The sequence below is a fragment of the Amblyomma maculatum genome, chromosome 7, assembly GCF_055883805.1.
Source record: "Amblyomma maculatum isolate TAMU_Amacu chromosome 7, ASM5588380v1, whole genome shotgun sequence".
Classification (NCBI taxonomy): Eukaryota; Metazoa; Arthropoda; class Arachnida; order Ixodida; family Ixodidae; genus Amblyomma; species Amblyomma maculatum.
In genome coordinates, this window is record NC_139350.1 from 57,995,039 (window position 1) to 58,001,756 (window position 6,718).

The window sequence follows — 6,718 nt, forward strand, 5'->3', positions numbered from 1 at the left end:
TACCGTGGGCGTAATTTTCGCTGAACACAAAACTTTAGTACAAACCTTTAAGGACAAAAATGCGCCCAAGTTTCAATACCGGCAAGCGCAGCAGCAATGACACTATTTTGCGTGTAACTAAACCTTATTTGTATGTAAACATTTCGGGATGCGTTGCGATGACCGAGGGATCGGCTGCTTTATACGCAGAGCAAGAAGGAGCGCAAAAGCTTGGAAAACACGCACAATATTATTACAAGCGCTGTATGTTGTTTTCTTCTCTCATTGGCCCATCGCTCGGTAAACTACTCTGTTCCTTATTTCATTTTTTTCTTTCTGCTGTTTTTACTGGGCCGCGGTGCACGTTCAGCGCGCTAATGCATAGGCCCTGTTTGGAGCCTGTGATTGAGCCCGTATTGAACATTTTGGAGTTATCATTGTGTTAGAGTGACCTCAAGATCAGCTGTGAGGTTTGATATGCATGGGGGCGCACATTATTTAATTCCAGTTTTATTTGTACGAAATAGTATGTCATGAGATATCAGAGGCGCGGCGATCGTGATCTCTCTCGAAACGCTAGAAACGACCTATCGAAATATAAAAACTCTAGAAAAAAGATACTGCCTTTGTTTTCTTAGAGGTGCGCAACGACTTTGCAGTAAAAAGCGCTTGCTTGAACCATGTTTTTCATATGCGCCCCGATGGTCGACTGCGAGTACTCTGTTGCCATGTTGGCCCCTGAGGGATTCTAACCGGTCGACGGCGCGGGTCGCACTGGCTCTACTGGGGCCATTGCGACCCCAGGGCACATACAGCGCTTCTCCCAGTGCATCGCGAATGCCAGCGACGCACCCAGCATCAGAAAGCTAATCCCAGAGTTTTTATCCCATCGTACCAGTGCAACCAACCTCTTCCCGTTACTGCTCCAGTGAATATCGCAGACCTCCAGCAAGCTCAGCAGACCCAGTGCCAAACCAGAGCGAAAATCTTACTGGTTTCGCAGTGGAAGACGCTGAGATACGCTGGTTTTTGCAATAGGGCAGTGATGCCCACAAAGCGCCCATGCGAGCTTACCGCGCTATAATTTTGTCAGGGCATAACTCTTGCAACCTCTTGAAAGCCCGTTCAGAAATGAGCGACATTCGAGAGCCCGTGTCAACAAACATTTTAGCTTCACTCCTGTTTATGCGGCACTGTACTACCGGACTAGTTTCCTCCGAATATCGTACTACGGTAAGGGGATCTCCAGAGATCGCTGTGCCCTTATTTTGTACACTCTCTATCTTCCAGTCTACAGCGGATCTAGTCACCTAAACTCCCCGTTGCTTTACTTTAGCCTCTTCCAACCCGCCGTCAGAGGGGCGATCTTCTCGTTTTTGGAATGGACTGTTTTTTGGAGTGTACACGCTCAGCGCAGGAGCAAAGTGACCCGTTTTACCGCACACGAAGCATGCCCAACGTGAATAACGCCGCCCATGTGGAGCACTCGACGACTGGTGCAGTGAGCAACCTCTCAATGTTCTCTAGTTGTCGTTTCATCTCCTCGATATTTTTGCGAGACGAGCTTTCTTCCCTGTCGATGACTCGTATCTCAGACATGCCGCCGCTGAGGAGTTCGTTCGCTTCCTCGTTGACAGTGCAGGCGACCGCATCGTCAAACGTCGGCGGATCACGTAACATGACAAACCGCCGCACACTTTCCCTCAGCCCATTCACAAACTGCGATTTCAATTGATTCTACGGCAATTCTTTCTTTATTTTGCTTTTCTCGTCCTTTGCTTCAAGTTCATCGGCCGTTGTTGCCTGCGCTAGCTTCTGTACTCTCGTTGAGGAGAATCAGACGTCTTCACTAGGAACCTGTCGGGCACCCATAAACCGCTGCATGCGCAATCTCAACGGCTCCGTGTAAAATCTCGCGATCATAACCTCTCTGAACTTGGAAAAGGGTATCACCTCCCTGGCCGCTGCATCATGCCTCACAAACTCTTTGGCAGCGCTTGCCATCTTACATTTACAGAGACACAGCACATGACTAATCGCGCAAGAAGCGATGCTGACAATTTGCTCTACCGTGTTCAGAAATTCACTAACAAGTTCGGTACCATCAAACATAGGGATCAAATGACTAAACGCTAGTACACTCGACCCATGCGTCATGACCCCATCTTTAACTTTCACGTTCATTTCGATGACAGTCTAGCCAGTTGGCCAGATTCCATGCATTCCTAGCTCCTACTCTCCGTGACAAAGGGATCTGATTAAGAGCAATGTCAGATCCGAAAATAACGTTGCCACCATTGTGATGTCCCGGTTACAGGGCTCTTTACGGGGTGGAGAACAGGAATCACACACGAAATAGGGCCAGTAACAGATTTAATCAGAGCTGGATTCCCCCGCTCACCCGACGGTCTTGGGGCTGCGTCTGGACGCCAATGCGATGATCCGGTGCTTGAGGTGGGAGATCATGGCCATAGCTGCAGAGAGCGCTCATGCTGACGGTTTACACGGCGCGCTCAATTTACGCGCCGCCAGGACTAGGGAGCCGTCTTCGTATATTCAGGCAGTCGTCCTTCGGGAGTCGAAGCTAGGTTGACCGGCTCTAGAATGTCTCTCGTTCATCTCTGCCCCACCATCCTTGTGTTGCTTTCCTTGTCAACTCGTGTCCTTTCTTCCCGTTCCCAGAACTCCCGCCATCCTCGCAACAGTGCACGTGCAGCTGTCATTAGAGAGTTGTCCCCGCATTCCCCCGCATTCCTTCGTGTCGTTGAGAGACCCTTCTTCGTATCCAGTTTTCGTACAAAAAGCGACCCGAGCAGGCAAAATTGTGGAGATGTCGGTGTTCGCGGAACCCCGCGCAAACAGTATTTCAAGTTCCGGCTCCGGCAATTTAGCCGTCGCAATTCTAACCAAGACCACCACAAGCAGAGGAAGCAGATCTCTGGGGAGAGCGATCTACGTCACACATACTGAGTTATACACTGTGCGAAGCCGCCTAACAGGGTTACATTTGTGGGCCTAGTAGCACAAGCTACAATTTTTTAAGAATATATTTCTCCGCAATGCAATTTGGAGGATGACCTTGATATCTATAAACACATCCAAACCCCTTTAGGAAAAGTAAAAAAGTGAATAACATATTTAATTAGCGATCCAAATGAAGCAATCTGCCTCTCAACTGATGCCCGATCTCGCCCCAAAACTCTCTTTAAGCGAAAAGATATTCCAGCCGCAGAAAACGCTCCGAAATTTTGGCATACCGATGTTGTCTCGCGCCTTGGTATAAAAATTTGGAGGACGCTTAAGCTTCGCTTTTAAGAATGGAACGCGATAGCGTTATCGCGCCCCGTTCGCACTGTATACTCATTTGCTTGTTGCGCTTTTTGAGTGACACAAAGACGTTCACATGATACAACACTCGTTAACTTGTCCAAAGCATGACTGTTTGGTAATGACTTGTTCTGAAACGTGATTCTAAGCGTTCCTTGGCTTACAATGCGGCTGAGACGTGCACTGAGAAGGGAGGCTCTATTTCGAATTCATACATAGAGCAACTTGCTATACTAATTTTTATTTATTAATCCTTCCGGGACGTAGAAGCGCTGCCAGTCGCCTTGCCGAAACGCGCGGGCCTCAAGTTGCAGTCGTAGTTCGTTGGAAACATCGTTGCCGATCCGAGCCGGCGCAGTGAATATCTCGGAGGCCATGGCTTGTCTATCTTATTCCGCTACGTGCACGCCAAGCAAAGAGGAAGTACAGCGGAGAAGTAATTTGCCACTCGCTTAACTGCATGTTCTGTAATTATGTAATTTACATGCTCATAATTATTATTATACGCCGCAATACACTTCTCTAAGGGACATATCTGAGACAACACCGCAATCAATGGACGCGCCTTTGTCCATTTCAAACCGTCTAGCTGGCGTGGCGGAGTGAGGATTAATAGGTAAGTCTTTCTTCATGGTTCTTTGAAGTACGTCCCAAAAATAAACCCCTTCCCAACAGTGAAGAAATACATGATCTATCGTTTCTGGCTGTTTACAAATTAAGCAATGTGCACCCCACGGAAGAAATAACCCTTTTTCTTGCAAAAACACTTTTACTGGCAAAGTTCTAGGACGCAAATTAAAAAAGAAAGTTTTAGCCGCTGCCAGCACTTTCATTCTCTTTACCCTCTTCAGTACATTCCTGCGAGGGCCTCCCCTGTATATGGCCCTAGATATGGGCTCCGGAAGAACAACGTCGCACAAATCTTTGTACAACTTTTTTTTTACAGTTGGTAAATATTCTTTTGAAAATCTTGCAGAAAGAAATCGCACAAATCGCACACTTTGAACAACTTCTCTAAAGTAACCAAAAATACCTCCCGTGTAACATTCGGTTGGCACAACAAACTCTGGCAGTGCACGTCCAAGCCTAATTTGCAGACAGTGAACAAAAATGGATCGTGAACGTCACGCAGGTACTTACCCACGCAAAATGAGTAGGGGGTTCCATATGATTCAACCATGCTAATGGGCCTCCACAGTATATGGCGTTCACGCATGGCAGGATATCACTGTGATCCTGATGCGCGTCCTGCACGAATTAGTTTCCGCGAGGCTCTCCATTAGTTTATCGAGATTGTGAAGTTTGACGAGGATAATCCTGAGTGGTTGCCAAAGGTAGAATCTTTGATAGATCTTAAGGAATTTTAGAAACGCCAGCCCCTGGCAGGCTTATCATATCAATGTCTTGTGTGTGTTTGTTCTGTCTTGCAAAAGTCAGGCAATAAATAAAAACAAAAGCTGTCGTGGCGGAGTGGTTAGCGTGCTCGTCTCGCACCCCGGAGGCGCACGTTCGATTCCTCAGGTCGGCGATTTTTCCTACTCGTTTTTATTTATTTATGCTTCTGGGATTTTTCGCTCACCAATTTACGACACCGACTTTTCTGCGACACGGGGCCCTTAACGCTATCGCGTTAAAACTGCGCTTTGTAAGTCTGGTTTGCCGAGATACAGATGATCGTTCTAAGTAGGCATGAATAGATGATAAGGATTTTGAAACAGGGGCGATAACAAAGTTGCGCATCCCGGAATTGGAGAAAGCAGCGTCACCAGTTGTAGTGCGGTACGTCTGGAGCAGCTTGGCGCAATGCTCCCAATAATTACAGCGAGTTGAAATTTGTATGGGTGACACAATTTGGCACAAGGGTTGTGTCCGTGCCAATGTGCTGGCAGCAGTGTCGCAACGAGGAATCTATTATTTAAAGGTAACCACTTTGCAGTCACAACATTCTCTACCATTTCTTTGTCCTAAAATATGCCTCATTGTTGAAACATCAACCAGCACCGCAAAACTGCAAGTGCGGCTCTACGCAGGATATTCAAATTTACTTTGTGCATATAAAAAAAGACTGAAGATGAGTAAACAAAAAGTCGTTTGTAGATACGGGTTATGCCGCTATGGGCCTGGTGCGCTGCATCTTTGGCCGAACATGTGGCGCCGTCTAGGAGGCGTCGCTGTAAAAGACGGCTGTCTGGATCCGCAACCGTGGGTAGCACCGACGCTGTGTTCCTATTTCTTCTTAGTTCCCCGTAAGAATAAAACAATAAGCGCCGACAGTAACAAGGGTCTGTACTTACTGTTGTCTTTATGTCATTTCGAATCTCATATCGCACCCATTGCTTTTCGTTTCGGCTGCGCATTAACCCACGCTTTTGTTTTGTACAGTGCTTCACGCTAGGTTTCTTTCAAACATACACGAGCGATCGCTTGTTTGTATTGAGCATGCAGCATGCGAAAAAAACAAAAAACGGGTATTTTTTTTTTTTTTGCTTCTGGACCCAAATCGAGCTCTAAAAGTTGTTGTAACCAGCTCTCGGATCGTCTTCGGATACGGCCTGTGTTGCAGAGAGCGCGGAGCCTTCCTGCCAAGCGGGAGTACTTTTTTTAACGACTTTCTAATGATAGTTCCCTGCTGTTCTCGGGGCTCGGTCTTCGGAAGCGTAGCATGACATGAAGAGCGAAGCACACTTTCTGACTTGCCACGCGTTCATGGCTCCCCGCAAAGAGAAAACGTCCTTACAAACTAACAGCTCGATCTGCTGTTATGTTTATGGGTGTCATAATAGTTACAAAAAAAAACCGTCAGTAAGCAATCGAAAACCAAGTTTCGTTTCGGTTTCCTTGAAATCATACAAGAGCGATATGTCGCATGGTTAACAGTGGCACCCGGCCTTGCAGATGCAATGTGAAGTTCCCCGCACACTCCATACACGGGCTGGCTTCGTACAGTTTCTTACCGCACACCAAGCAGTTATTCTTAAATTAATTCTCAACATTCTTGATCGTCCGAAATCCCGAAAACAGCACGAGCTGCGGAGCTTGCTCAGCCATGGTTATTTTTCCCCGCTCTGTACCGTCCCAAGTCCCCATTCATTTCGACGTATCGCGTAGAAAATAAAAACTATACGGTAGACCTGCCGAGCGCCGAAATAACACGTGCACGCAAGGCCCGACGCCTTAGGGTATCTCCAGATACAGCCTGCTCGTCCCATCCTGGGGAAGACGTGATTTTTTTTCAAGAGCCTTTCTATTGACCGACGGAGCCCAGCTCTCGGCTCTCGCTTCTGGGGGGGGGGGGGGGGGGGGGGGGGGTATAGCATGCCGTCTACACACACACACTGCTTCCGAGGGTATAAGCCAGTGCTGCGCATTGCACACTGGCTTAGTTTCTGCTTTATTTATGTCTTTACTTTTA